The sequence below is a fragment of the Macrotis lagotis genome, chromosome 6 (genome assembly GCF_037893015.1).
Source record: "Macrotis lagotis isolate mMagLag1 chromosome 6, bilby.v1.9.chrom.fasta, whole genome shotgun sequence".
Taxonomy (NCBI): domain Eukaryota; kingdom Metazoa; phylum Chordata; class Mammalia; order Peramelemorphia; family Peramelidae; genus Macrotis; species Macrotis lagotis.
In genome coordinates, this window is record NC_133663.1 from 96,612,776 (window position 1) to 96,626,627 (window position 13,852).

The window sequence follows — 13,852 nt, forward strand, 5'->3', positions numbered from 1 at the left end:
AATATCTCTAGCAGGAAAACCCCAAATGGGACACAAAAATTCTACATGACTGAAATACCTGAACACCAACATTCTACCTAGATGAGATCATGGGTCTGGAGAAGGAATCTTAGGATCAAATGAGTTGATGCATATAAAATACTTTGTAAATTTAAAAGTGCTATGTAAATAGTCAGTTATTAATATTTTCTACTGGAGCCAATGGTTCAAATACACCCTCAGACACTTGGCAGATGTTTGATTTTGAGCAAGCCATGTGACCCCCTTCACTTGTCATTTTCTCATCTGTAAAATGGGGATAAAAATAATAACCTCACAGGGTTTTTATGAGGATCAAAAGAGATAAAGTATATAAAGTGCTTTGCAAACGATAAAACACAATGTAAACGCTAGCTGTTATTAGACATGGCATTATAAACCTGTTAAGGGCTTGGTTGATATTTCTTGGATAATAGTAGTTAGTAGCTAATATTTATGTGGCACTTTAAAGTTTGCAAAGTACATTACATGATAAATCTATGAGATAAAATTTGATGAGATGGCTTAGGAGAGTTGCTTGCTATTGAAGGGGAAAAACATAGGATTTAGAATAGAAATGGAGCAGCCCCACACAAAGGATCATCTTCCTGAGGTAAGATGCAATGGTCAAATAAATGACAGACAAGTCCCAATGTTAAGTAGATGAGAATGGAATTAAATTACCCCAAAACAGTGAAGTGCAATAGAAAGCATTAGATATAGATGTCCAAGGTTTGAATCCTGGTTCTAGATATCCTACCTTTATGATTTTTGAATAAGTTACTTAGTTGCTCCAGGTTTCAGGATTCTTATCTATAAAATAAGGATTTTGTGTAGAATAGAATCTAGTTCAGGAGTGTTTAATTTGGGGTCCATGGGTGAATTTCAGGGGAAGTGTCTGTGAACTTGAATGGAAAAAATCAGCTCTTTATTTTCACAATTTTCACTCTGACTGAAATTTTGCATTTCCTTAAAATTTGAATGTAGACACCAAACCTCATTCAGAGAAGAGTCTATAAGCTTCAACAGATGATGATGATGTTTATCCTTCTCTCAAAGAAGACCATAACAACAGAGAGGAAGTACTGTAACAATATAGAAATTGGATTTGAATGAGGGGATGCTGTGGGAAATCACCAGTCTCACTTTCTTCTCCAGAATCATCTAGGTCTAGTGACTAGAGACTTCAATTGCCTGCCAAAGGGACCCATCTATGGCACAAAACAAGTCAAAAGTATCTGCTCTAGATGAATTCTAAGGTCCCTTTCAACTTCATATTTATGAACCTTTGATTGAAGATTCTTGTCCTCTGTAACTCAATCATTGTGCATCCTTAAAATTTGCTTTATCTCACTTTTTCCCCCTCCAAATACTGGTGAAGCCATTTGGATAACCATCCTCTATCCCCAGGGGAGCTTAGATGAAAGAAGTGGTATTTGTGTTTGGACAGCATCCATCACAGGCTCCTCACTGTAGTTGTGCAGAAATTTCTTCATATTACAAGGATGCCAAGAACCTTTCCATCTTGATGGAGAGAGGAGAAAAAAAACCGATGGTGTTAATGATCATGGTGCCACCTGGCTAATAGATCTCTATGGCCTGAACTCATAACACTGTCAGTGGTACGCTACTAGAATCACAGTGGCAGACTGCAGTGTGATAAGGTGGGCATCAGTTTTGTTGTGTGGTAGACAGCAGAGGGAAAAATACAGGGAACCCAATGAATCCATCTAGACAGTATTCATAGAGCATAGGGAAGTACAATCTATAGGATTGGACAGTAGCTGCTATTACTAGTTTGTCTACCCTGAGAAGTTCTCTGGGATCCTAAGGTTTTTCCTTGATAGTACATGCCAAACTGTATTAGAGCAGATGACTCACTCCTTGACCCATTCCCCAATCACTGATGCAGCAAAGTAAAGCTGTGTAATAGGTCCAGTCTTTCTCAATCTATTTTATGCAGGTGAGCTTTATAATGAAACAAGGCATTTGGAGCCTACTGTTAGGCTATGTTCTCATACTCTGGGAAGTTCTTTCAACTTAACAGGCAGCAGATATTATCAAAAACCCTTGAGATTGCCAGTTAGGAGCAACTGCATATCTATTTTAGATCAGGAAAATTTAACATCTTTATAAACAAACGGCAAGAGGTGATGAAATAACTCTTAAACACAAACTTGAGGATGCTTCCCTCTAAGCCAGGTAGAGACAGTCAGTGGACTCAGATGAAAGACACAGTTTATCTTGGTTAATGTATCTCTACCCCCCCCCCCCCCATGCACCATTTTACACAACTTTGAAAGGCAGATCTGCTCATTATTGTCATTCTGCCACCCGCCTTCGAGGCAATAAAGCCTTGTAAAACTCTGATCTGTCTTCTCTTTTTCAGAATCTTTGTCAGGCGCCTGGCCAAAGGATCTGCTTTGCAAAGTCTCTCCCATACAGTAGAAGAGACCAGATGGCCTGGGAGGCTGGCTGCAGGCCTATTGACTGAATGAGTGAGTTAAAAGTGCCATCCCCTTTGCCCTTACCAACACTCCTGCCCTGTTCCCATTTGTATTTTCATACAGGTGCACCTGATCTGCCAGTACTGTTGATTCCCATGGATTTCTTTGCTCCTTTGCCTATTCCTAACATCCTGTGCTTCCCCTCCCCCTCATGAATCCATGACCAAATGGTCAAACTTGTCTGCTCAAGGCTTTTGATTTTAAAGTGTATGTATTTGTGTTGCAAATCCTCATGGACTACATGGGAAAAGACTTCATTTCAGGGTTACTTGCCAAGTTGTAAAGAGTAAGGACTAAGTTATTTACAAATGATAGAAAAATTCTTATAATGATTGACTGCAAACCAAAAGAGCTTCATCTTGTAGGACTGAGATGGACCTATTTTACTCTCTCTACAGCCACAAGCAATCTTTCTATCCTAAACCACTCCCCTTCTTCCCAGATTTGTGCAATGCATGCTGATTCCTGAGCACAGTGTGAGCAAACAGCCTGGACCAGTCTTTAGGAAGATTTCTTTAGTGCCATCTGCCACCTTTGCAGAGGTCATTGGGATAAACCGATTTGCTAAACAAAATGGTTAACAACTCATGAATAAAACTTTTTTTTCCTCTTTAAATTCCAAAAGGGTTTGGGGCCCAACTTTCCTGAAACTGGGAGCTCTTACCTTCTCTCCCTCCTCCCTAACCACACAACTCACGTACTTTCCTCTTATTCCAGTGGGGGGCAGCTGTAACCTATGCTGGGGGTAGTGATGGGCACCTCTGTTCTGAGTTTCCTTGTGGTCCTGAGGAAGGGAGCCTTTCATCATTGGGTTCTTTTCTTCTTAGTCTCTGATCAGGTAACACTGTTTAGCCAGTCTTTTCAGGAGTGTCCCCAACTCATTTAATAGAATATATTAGAAGAACATTTCAGCAGATGTTCATGTTAAATTAATCGGGGTGGGGGGCAGATAGAGCACTGACCTTGAAGTCAGGAGGGTCCAAGTTCAAATTTGACCTCAAATCCTTGAACTTACTGGAAGTTTGACCTCAGGCAAGTCACTGATTACCTGCCATTTAGGGCCATCTCCAGGGGCCTGATTCATATCTGATCACTGGACCTAGGTGACTCTGAAGGAGAAAGTGAGACTGGTAACTTAGCACCTCCAACCTGACTCACTTGTATGTCATGGCATCTCTCCCTGATTCATTGATCTTCTTCAAGAACAAAGAACAAAACATCATCATCATCATCATCATCATCATCATCATCATCATCATCATCATCATCATCATGTTAACCTAGGACAGATGGACCATTCTGGAAAGGGAAGAAGAGAGGCTAGTTTCTCTTCTGCTTCATTTTTTTCTTCTCTTTCTCTGCACCATTAGGGGTAATCTTGACATTTACCATAATGCTTGGTGTCCTCTGGAGGGTTTTTGGCTGTTGCTGAAATGCCATCTGTTGGAGACTGCACAAGACTACTACTGTTCAAGATTGGTTCTGTATGCTTGAGGTAAACTCTGAAGAAAATCTATTCACTAACAAATTCCCTTCCTTAACACAAAGGTAAACTCTTAAAAACTCACTTTGGAGGCCTCTTAAAAAAAGACAAATTAATTGTTCTTAATCATAAGCCTTTAATCTGAAGAGACCTTCAAGATTTAGAATTGCCATTGAGTTTGCTTTCCCCTACTAAAATCCTGTTTTAGTGTCTTGGTTACACGTCAGGTTCTGAAGGGTTGTGGTGTGGAAGTACAAACTCTGGCAAATTCTGCTAAGGGAGGAAAGGTAATGAGTGTGAATAAACTGACACAACAACTCCCCATACAATGGGGAGAGCAGGGTTTGGAATGAGGAGAAACTTGGCTATAAATCTTAACCACTCAGAATAATAAGCAAATTGCTCAAATTCTTCCAGCCTTTGTTTCCTGATCTATAAAACCAGGTTAATGGTATCTTAAAAGAACTTTTGTAAGAATCAAAAGAGATAGCTTATAAATAAATCTTCAAGTGTTATAGAGATCCCAGCTATTATTATCCTCTGAGATCTAACCTAGCTGGGTCGACAGACAGAGACTCATCACCAGAAGGTGGGCCTCTGGGGAATGTTTTTTTTTTTTTTGGTCACAGAAATTAATGAAGAGCTTATAATAAGGCAAAGAGGAGTTGCCATCTGTGTTGGTAGAAGGAGTATCCATGCCAACAAAATCGCAGATCATTGAAATTTGGGAATAGAGTCAATAATTACTTACATGGTACTTGTTTGAAGATTGGTTTTTTGTTTTGGGGGATTTTTTTGCATTAATATGTGATTTTAAATTTTCAAAGGTACTTTTCCATAAGAAACCTGTGAAGTAGTACTATTTTTTCCTGTTTTATAGGAGAAGAAACTGAGGCCTAGAGAGTTTGGAGGCTTACTTAAGGTAACACAAGTTAAAGTCAGGTCTTGAAGTCAAGGTCTCTTGACTTCAAATTCAATGAACTTTCTATAAAATTGGAAGTTTGGATAGGAACATGTCTTCAGTTGTCAACAACCAAACAATAACAAGCAGATGTCATAGAGAAATGGAAATTGAATGCACTTTATTCTTAAGGAAGTACTGTAGTTTCATATATTATAATCTAACTTCCTCCTCTCCTTTTTTATAGAAATAGTTTTATACACTGAGGCATAGAGAAAAGAGCTTGTTCTTCAACCCTTTTAGTGTTCCAGCCAGAAATGATATATTTGAAAATGGGTTGATTATCTTTTTTTGCTTACCCACTTCCTTTTCTTCATTACTCTCTCTCATTTCTGTTTCATTCCCTTCAACAAACAACAATGCAACTGCAGAAGGCACCATGTTAAGCATTGGGATGCTTAACTGATATTTCTCTCCCCCATTTCCTAGAAGACACCACCTTTCTACTACTCAGTCTTCCCTGTTTTGGTAACCTAATCAGGATTATCTTTTTCTCTGCAGTGCCTCACATTTCAAATAAACCTCTCCTTCCCACCTCATTCCTCCCTTCTTCCCAAAAATACTTTTTCATTGAGTGTGTGTGTGTGTGTGTGGGGGGGTGATGGTCTTTTCACACAAAGCTGTAAATGACTGGCAACCCATTATAGGGTATTTGTATATTGTATATTTAAATAGACATTTATTAAGTACTTACAGTGACAATGTTTTGGAGATAAAATACAGAAATAATGATTTTACATTCTATTGGGGAACATAACTTTTCCATACATATTTCTAGGCTTTGGGTACCTCCTGTATACAGACAGACAACAGGGAACAGCTAGTTGGTTAGTCTGGTCAGCATAAAGAGTGCACAAAGGGTAGTCATTTAAAATAAGACTTGAAAAATTTATATGCATCCAAGTTTGTTAAAGTTTAGATCTACTTTGTATTTTTATGTTATCAACAATAGGGAGTTATTGAAGATTTCTGTTTATCAGGGCATGAATGGTCAGATTTCCTTTTAGAAATATCAGTTTGGCAGCTGTGGTGAAGGAGTTTTTGGAGAGGAGAGATCCTGGAAGCTAGGAGACCAATTAGAAGGCTATTGAAATGATCCCAGTGAGAGGTGATAAAGGCCGTTTGAGAAGAGGGAAGGGAATGGATGAAAGAGATGTTAGGGAAATAAAAGCAATAAAACTTGGCAACTGAATTTCTAATTGGTAGACTTTTAGGCAGTAGAATAAAGTAAAGAATTTTTGAAGTGTGCCTGAGAGTATTTTTCAGCAGGGAAGGCCTTCAACTCTCCAAATCATACAACTTAGGAGATCATCTATGCTGACTTTGCATGTCAAACATTTGTTCAGGCATTTGCCCAGGTTTATGAGGGGGAGGAAAGACTTGGTGCTCAAAGAATACTGTTTTCTTTACATAAAGAGAGGCAGAGAAGTGACCAGCATGCCCCTGAACAGTGATTGGTCTTCTTACAGGCTTCTTTCCCCAAGTTCTAGATCTATTAGTCTACCTGCCACTGCTTGCTAATGACCTTTCATTTACCATTTCTATGTCTCTGCACTTGAAATATTCTCCCTCCTCAATCCTACCTTAGAATTCCCTCTATAACACCCTCTGCTTAAGGTTGTTCCCAGATGCTCTCTTCTGGTCTATGGTTACCTTCCATCTACTCTGTGCATATCTTAGGTGGACATATTGTTAACCAGACCCAAATAGCCTCTAACCTGTGAGTGGCTGGGGTCAAACAGAGCAAGCAAGAGACAGGTTTAATTTCAAAGTGAGAGAAACAGCTTGCAAGCCAGGACTCATGTGCCAGAGTCCCACCCCTAGTGGGGGGACCAGCCTCACTGGATCAAATCTCAGTACTTATGCCAATGGCTACACAGTGAATTGTAGACCTGATAATGAAGGGTTACATGAGACGGGTTTGATTCTTAGCAGGGCTTCACGATCGGAACATGGTGCTTGTCCGATCTCAGAGAACACCTGGTACAGTGATTATGTGACTTTGGTCAAAGCAATGCAGTGATTATGTGATTTTGCCAAAGGATGAGATGATCCAGAGAATTGTTGTTATGCCAAATTCAGGGTACAGCTTGCTCACTTGGCCTCATTTCCTATTATCTTGACAATATTTATCTACATGTTGTTCTCTTTATTAGAATATAGGAAAGAGGGACTGTGTTATTACTTTCCTTTTTAATCTCACTTTCATCTTACTCACTTCTACCATTTTAGTCTTTGCTTCTGGGCTTCTCAGGGAATCAACCAACAAACCAATGAACAATTAAATTAATCAGCCAGCAGCTTTCAAACACTGACTAGGTAGGCACTGGGAAACTGAGGAAACTGAGGCAAATAGGTGACTTATGCTATGTTTGAAGTTAGCTTTGAACTCAAGTTTCCTGACTCCCAGGCCTGGCACTCTATAAACTGTGCCACTCAGTTGCCTTATGATTCCATTTAAGTAGGTACAAAATTTAGGGAAGAGGGATTATACTTGGAATTTCATTGGCCTGGGGTACAACTGAGTGAGTCAATTAACTCCTACAGATACAGTTGGATGGCTTCTTTGAAACATGTCTTCTTAAGGAGTTTCCCTGAGTTCTGAGAGGTTAAATAACTAGTTCAGGGTCACTCCTTCAGAAGGCACGATAGGAGGTCAAGAAGACCAACTCTTTATCCACCATGCCATATACTTTCCCATGTTCAAGATATATACAAAATCAGTTGAAGGCAACTGAGGGTTGGGAAGCACTAGCAGATGAAAGAATGAGGAAGGAAGGAGAACACCTAGTTTTGAAGGAAGTGAGGAATTCTGCCAGGGAGGAGGTAAAAGGAAATGCATTTGGATATCCTGGACAAAAGAATGGAGCTAGGTGTGGAACAGACAGAAGGCAACTTGATTAGGCCATGGATGGTGTCTGTAATAATTCTGGAAAGGTAGGTAGAAACCAAGTTGTCAAAGCCTTGAGCAACCATACGGTAGGTCCTGGAGGTGATGGGGAGCTCTGAAGCTTTTTTGAGCTGGAGAATGATATGATCAGATCTATGCTTTGAGGATGTTCCATTGGCAACTGTGAGGAGGAAGGAGGAAGGAGAACAATGAGAGACCCTAAATTAAAGTTTGCAAAAAGTGATGACCAAGTCAGATAACCTTCTCAGAAAAGGCCCAGGAAACCAGGCCATGCAGAAAAAAGTTGATAGAAGCAGGAAGTTTGAGTTATTTTCTTTCCCCAGTTTAAAGAAATACAGAAAATGAATGTTACCTTAGAGGCCAACAGGTAAATATCTCCTTTCTGCTTTGATAATCCAAATCTACTTAGATAAATATCATTTTCTTTTTTAGTGCAAATTTTCAATTTTACTAGAGTGTGTAACATTCACCAGTTATATAGGACAAACACACACACACATACACACACACATGATATTTATACACACATATATTTGCATATATACACCATTTAACCTCCAAAAATCAGGATGTTTGCAAATGAGTATTCATAATAGTGTTTAATGTACTTCTTTTAATACCCATTATTGACTATCCTATTCCAATTAAATACACATTGACACAGCCTGTGACATTACAATAGCTTGCTTCCTTTCATAATAATTATAGGTCACTATATATGAATTGATTTTATTTTATTTTCCATGGCACTTGGAACCTGCCTTATTTACTATTGAAAATATAAAATTGGAGGGTAGCATAAAGAGTAGAAGAAAGAGGCCCTCAGCTTCTAAGAATGTCTCTTCACTAGAGATTGCTTACCTATCTTGCAGGGAGCTTATTATGAGAAAGGATTTGAAGAATTGCAACTTTAAGCAAGGCAAAGCCCCTGAAAATGAAACACCCCCTGGGGATAATGGTTTGGTTTCCATGCAAATGTCCTAAGTCATAATAACAGCCAGAGATATGTAGAAAATATATGATCCTCCCTCAGACGGGTCTATGGATAGTTGTACTACTGATTTGTCTCCCGAGTTTCTATTATATACCATCTGAGTGGGGTGAAATATACCATATCAACTAAATGAAACACAGGTAGAAACATTATGAGAATTTTCTATTTTGCATAATATCTTTTCTTTTTCCCCAGACAAGATATAGTATATTAAAAAGCCAGCTGACAGATTGCCTATTTGCAAACTATTGCCTTTGTTTTACAGGCTCATTCCCATCTCTCTCCTCTGTTCCTTGTTATTACATAGGTCCAGAATTCTAGAATAAAGAAGGATCTTGAGAAGGGTTCCTCTAGCTAACAAGTAGGATCACAGGAATGGGCTTTATTTTTTGAGGGAAAAGAACAAATGCTATATTATCTGGTAGGGCATTTTATTGTTTTTGATGGGCCAAGTCTAATGCTTGTTTCTCAGATAGAAGCATCTTTAATTCCCAGTAGCTCTGTGTAAGTCTCTATGAAGCCAAAATAACTCAATGTTTAGATTTAAGAAGGAAAAAATCAGTCATATATTTGTTTAGTGTTGTGGGCTCTGTGGCATAAATGTAGTGGGACTTCTTGTTACAGGAAAAAGAAAACAGATGGTGGCATTTGGATAAGTTCCTGGACAGACCGTTATTGCCAATACCAAAGTTTCTCTGAAGCAAAGGGCAGGTTTCCACATTTGCATTTAATTTTCTCCCATAAGTGAAGCAGCACACCACGGCTGGCATGGACTATCCTAGAGAAACCTGATATAGTGGAAAGGGAGCCAGGAGACCCAGATTCTGGGTCTTGTTCTGCCAGTAACTCCCTGCGTGACACTGTGCAATTTGCTTCCACTCTCCAAGTGAAATGAAATGGTTGGACTAGAAGATCCCAGGGGTGCATTTCAACCCTAACATTCTGTGACTTCATGAATTGTGTATAGAACTAATATTGGAATATAACTTAACTACTGGCAGAGAAATTTGTGAAGATAGTAAGACTTGGGATGAGAGAATGGTGGAGAGGAAAGTGCTGGGGCTTCTTCTGTGCAAAGAATATCACATCTGTCAGAACTCTTTATCTACCTGAAAGTCTCAGGCCCATGCCCATTTTGCATTCAGAAGAATGAGGAGCAAGGCATTCTCATGTCATGGCTTGGGAGAGAGAATGTTATATAGAAACAATGTGCCTGTTTGATTTGGAAGGGGATGGAATACTTCCGCAAAGTATACTGGGGAAGCCTCCTCAGAATTAGGAGAAACGGGCCATTTGAGTGTCTCCCTTCATTGTTGATTGGTTAGAGAGAATAGTGCTTTGTAAGCAGAATAAAGTACAGGTGAAGTCTCATCCTAGCATAGGAGATTCTGTTGGGCTGTTCTTCATGGGACAAAGCCTGTAAAAACTAGTTGCTCCAGTGGCACCTGATGTTATACTTACAATTTTAAATTATTTCAATCTCTCTACAAATGCAGACCAAAACATGATTTCTTGGGATAATTCTCTATTCATGTGTACACTCTTACTGCATCTTGCCTTTATATCTTTCCTTTACATGTTATCTTTCCCTAAAAGAATGTAAGCTTCTTGAGGGCAGGACTGTGTTTTTGCACAAAGGACAGAGATAAGCATACAATAAACATTTAATAAATGATCTCTATCATCTATTTATTCATCCATCTTTGCATTTATCCACTTGTCTATCATCTATTTATTCATTTAGCTCTCCATTATCAGCTACCCATCATCTAGTAATTCATCTATCTATCTATCTATCTGTCTATCTCTCTACCTAGCTACTGAGTTATCTATCTATCTATCTATCTATCTATCTATCTATCTATCTATCTATCTATCTATCATCTATCTATCTATCCTGTTTGTTTATCCATTTGTCCATTTTTGATGATAGAATTTTCGTTGGCAGAGAATAAAGTGTATTCTGGAGTGTGATGAGTGGAGACAAAGCAATGTGGTGTGTGTGGCCATTTTGTCTTCAGTATTTGTTCAGGATCTCCTTTTCAAATGCTGTTGTGAATGCAAGTTGTTGTGGCTATCTGTGTTAGTCTGAATTTGGAATTTGTGCATCTCCAGAACTCCCCCACAGTGTTTATAAGAAATGAGAAAATAAGTGATGATGAGATTTGTGGTCAGAGACAGCCTAGAGCTGCCTTTCTAATTTAGAAAGCTGAGCTTATCCTTAATTTCCCATCCCTACAGGAAGATTTCACTTGACCTTTCAATTCTTGCAAGCTATTGCTATGTATTTCTTCAACCTTTCATTGCTAAATTTCAAGAAAGAGTCATCTCAATTCACTGCCTCTACTTCCTTACCACCAATTCACTTTTTAGCTTCTTGCCTGCTGGTTTCTATCTACTCAACTCAAATGTAACTGCTGTCTCAAAAAGATCTCTTAATTTCTAAATCCAATAGTTTTTTTTGGTTGTCCATATCCTCTTTGACTCTTGTAGTTTCTTAATAGTGATGATTAAAGCATTCGTCTGATCATGTTGCCTCCCTCTTCAAAAAAATTTCAGTGATTCATTCCTTCTAGGACAAAATACATGTTTGATATTCAAAAACTCTGTACAGTTTGACTCAATTTATCTTTTTAGGCTAATTATATATAACCTCTTTTTCCCTTCTCCCTCTATCCTCCTGCCCTGATATTTTATGTTGCAACCAGACAGATTTACTTGGTATTTCCCATAATTGATATTCTGTTTCCCACCTTCATATTTTTATTGGTAAGAAAAGTTAAGGACAATGGCAAGTTCTTTCTTAGGTTGTACTAGGGAAAAGAGATCAAAGAAGGGAGAGACTTGCTGTTGGGCCAAATGGAATGATGATTATCAGACAATGATTGGAGAGCCAGGAAAGCTGAGCAATTATTATTTTGTTTCTGTTTCTTTGCCAAGATAATGATCTTTGGATTGGAAAGGATAGAAAAGCTATTTCCCATTGAATGATTCAGGTCCTCAGTGTCTGATCTTTGAAAGATTGTGGAGGATGGAAGAGGTACCAAATTACTTGAGAAGGGCAAATGATATCCTGATTTTTAAAGAGGGAAAAGAATGTAAAGTCTTTAACTAGGTAAAAGAAGTTGTTCTTTGACTCAGTTCTTGCCTAACCTTAATCACTGAATGGGTCAAATTGAGACCTAGGAAAGACTTTAGCTTAAAAAGACCAAGGTCTTCCACTGCAAGTGGGCTATCTTTGGTCATCCTAATCCATATCTGGCCATCCAGATGACTACAGGATCAAAAAAAATGAGGCTGGTGACTTTGCACAGCCCCCCCCCTCACTTAAATCCAATTCACTTGTAAGTCATGGCATCACCTTCCTGATGTCACGTCCTCTTTGAGTATGAAGGACGAAAACAACAATCCCATATGTAGCTTATTTTATAGAGTTGTCTATGCATTTTCTCTCTCATTGGACTGGGAGTTCCTTGAGACTAGCTCTTTGCTTTGCTTTCTATCGCTGCAGTGCTTGGCAAGGGACTAACATATAATAGGCACTTAAATGCTAGTTGATTTATTGAACTGGATTTAAATGTTATCAAATGAGCTAACTTAAAAACACACACTCATATAGTTTTGCAAACAGTAAAATATTATTATTATTATTATTATCTTGTCATACCTGAAAATATGGTTATCCAGTCTTTGCTTGAAGACCTCTAAGGCAGGGGAGCTTACTGCCTTCCAGGGCAGGCCAATAGACTTCAATAGATTTTTTTGGCTTCCCTTACATTGAGCTTAAATTTTCCTTTTGCACCTTCCACACATTTCTCCTAGTTCTGCCTTCGCAATGAACAGACCTAATCCATTTTTGTCTGAATAGTCTTTCACATCCTTGAAGAAAACATTCATATTTCCTGCGTCTTTGCTTCTCCAGTCTGATCATTCATAGATCTTTCAAGAAATACTCACAATATGTCACTCCAACTTTTTGTAAGTTTGTTTTGAATATCATCTCCAAATCTGGTTCTCTGAAATTTTTACACATGAGATACCTTGGGTGGAGAAATTATAGGAAGAGAAAAAATTCAGGAGCTGGTAGCTTACGTTTCTTGGAGAAACCTAAATGATACAAAGAGGACCACTATCATTGTGGTCTTCTCATACAATCCAGTTCTCAGGAAGAGAGGCAGAGAATGGAAGAGAGATTCATTCAAAGAAGTTTCTGAGGGAAGCACTGAGACAAGCTAGGGAGGCTTTTTCTGGTGAAGATCCACCTGCTTATCAGAAAACAGTTGATTAATAGCTACTCAGAGTACTTGGCAGGTGATAATTGATTCTCCTCTAGAGTGCATGGAAACTGTTGTCTGTCCCTTGGAGAAGGAAGAGGGGTAAAGATGAGTCTTAGAGGGGGATACTGTTAATACAGTAGGAAGAATTGGGCTGGAAACAGTGGTAGAAGAGAGCACAGGTGGCATTTTGCTCCATGCATGATTCTGTTGGGATATTTCCCAAATGGGAAAGAGCATAATGGAGTGGCAGTGGGTTGTATTAGTACTTCTGCCAGGATATTTAAGGGAGCCAAATGATGGTCAGGGGGCTGTTGTATTCTTGGATTAAACAAACCAACTCTTGGCAATGAGGCAACATTTGCTGACAAAGCATGAAAACTGGGGTGTGACTAGTTGAGGCTGGAAAGATATAATGTAGTGGAAACATCTTGGTGGTGTAGGTTTCCTCCCATTGCATATTCATTGTGATGATGAGTAGCAGGGGTGTTCACAGATGTCTGAGCTGGCTTGGTTTACTCTTTGGATTTGGTCCTCATGCAGCAATTGCAGAATTGGTGAAGTAGGTGCTGATGGATGAAGACTGTATTCATATCTAGGCTACAATTGCCTATCTGAATAGTGTTGGTTAAGTCTACTCTCTCTTTACAACATGTAAAGAATTATATAAGACCAGTGGTAAGCATTGGAAGAACAAAGCACAT

General features: G+C 38.9%; 1 long non-coding RNA gene across 1 annotated transcript in view; it reads left to right on the forward strand.

Moving 5' to 3' along the window:
- The first annotated feature begins 2,326 nt into the window (after positions 1–2,326).
- Positions 2,327–13,852, forward strand: part of LOC141491137 (uncharacterized) — a 122,229-nt gene continuing 110,703 nt past the window's right edge. Inside the window, exons 1-2 of the long non-coding RNA XR_012469470.1 lie at positions 2,327–2,516; positions 3,896–4,020. This is a non-coding gene — a long non-coding RNA (uncharacterized LOC141491137). The remainder of the gene's footprint in view (positions 2,517–3,895; positions 4,021–13,852) is intronic.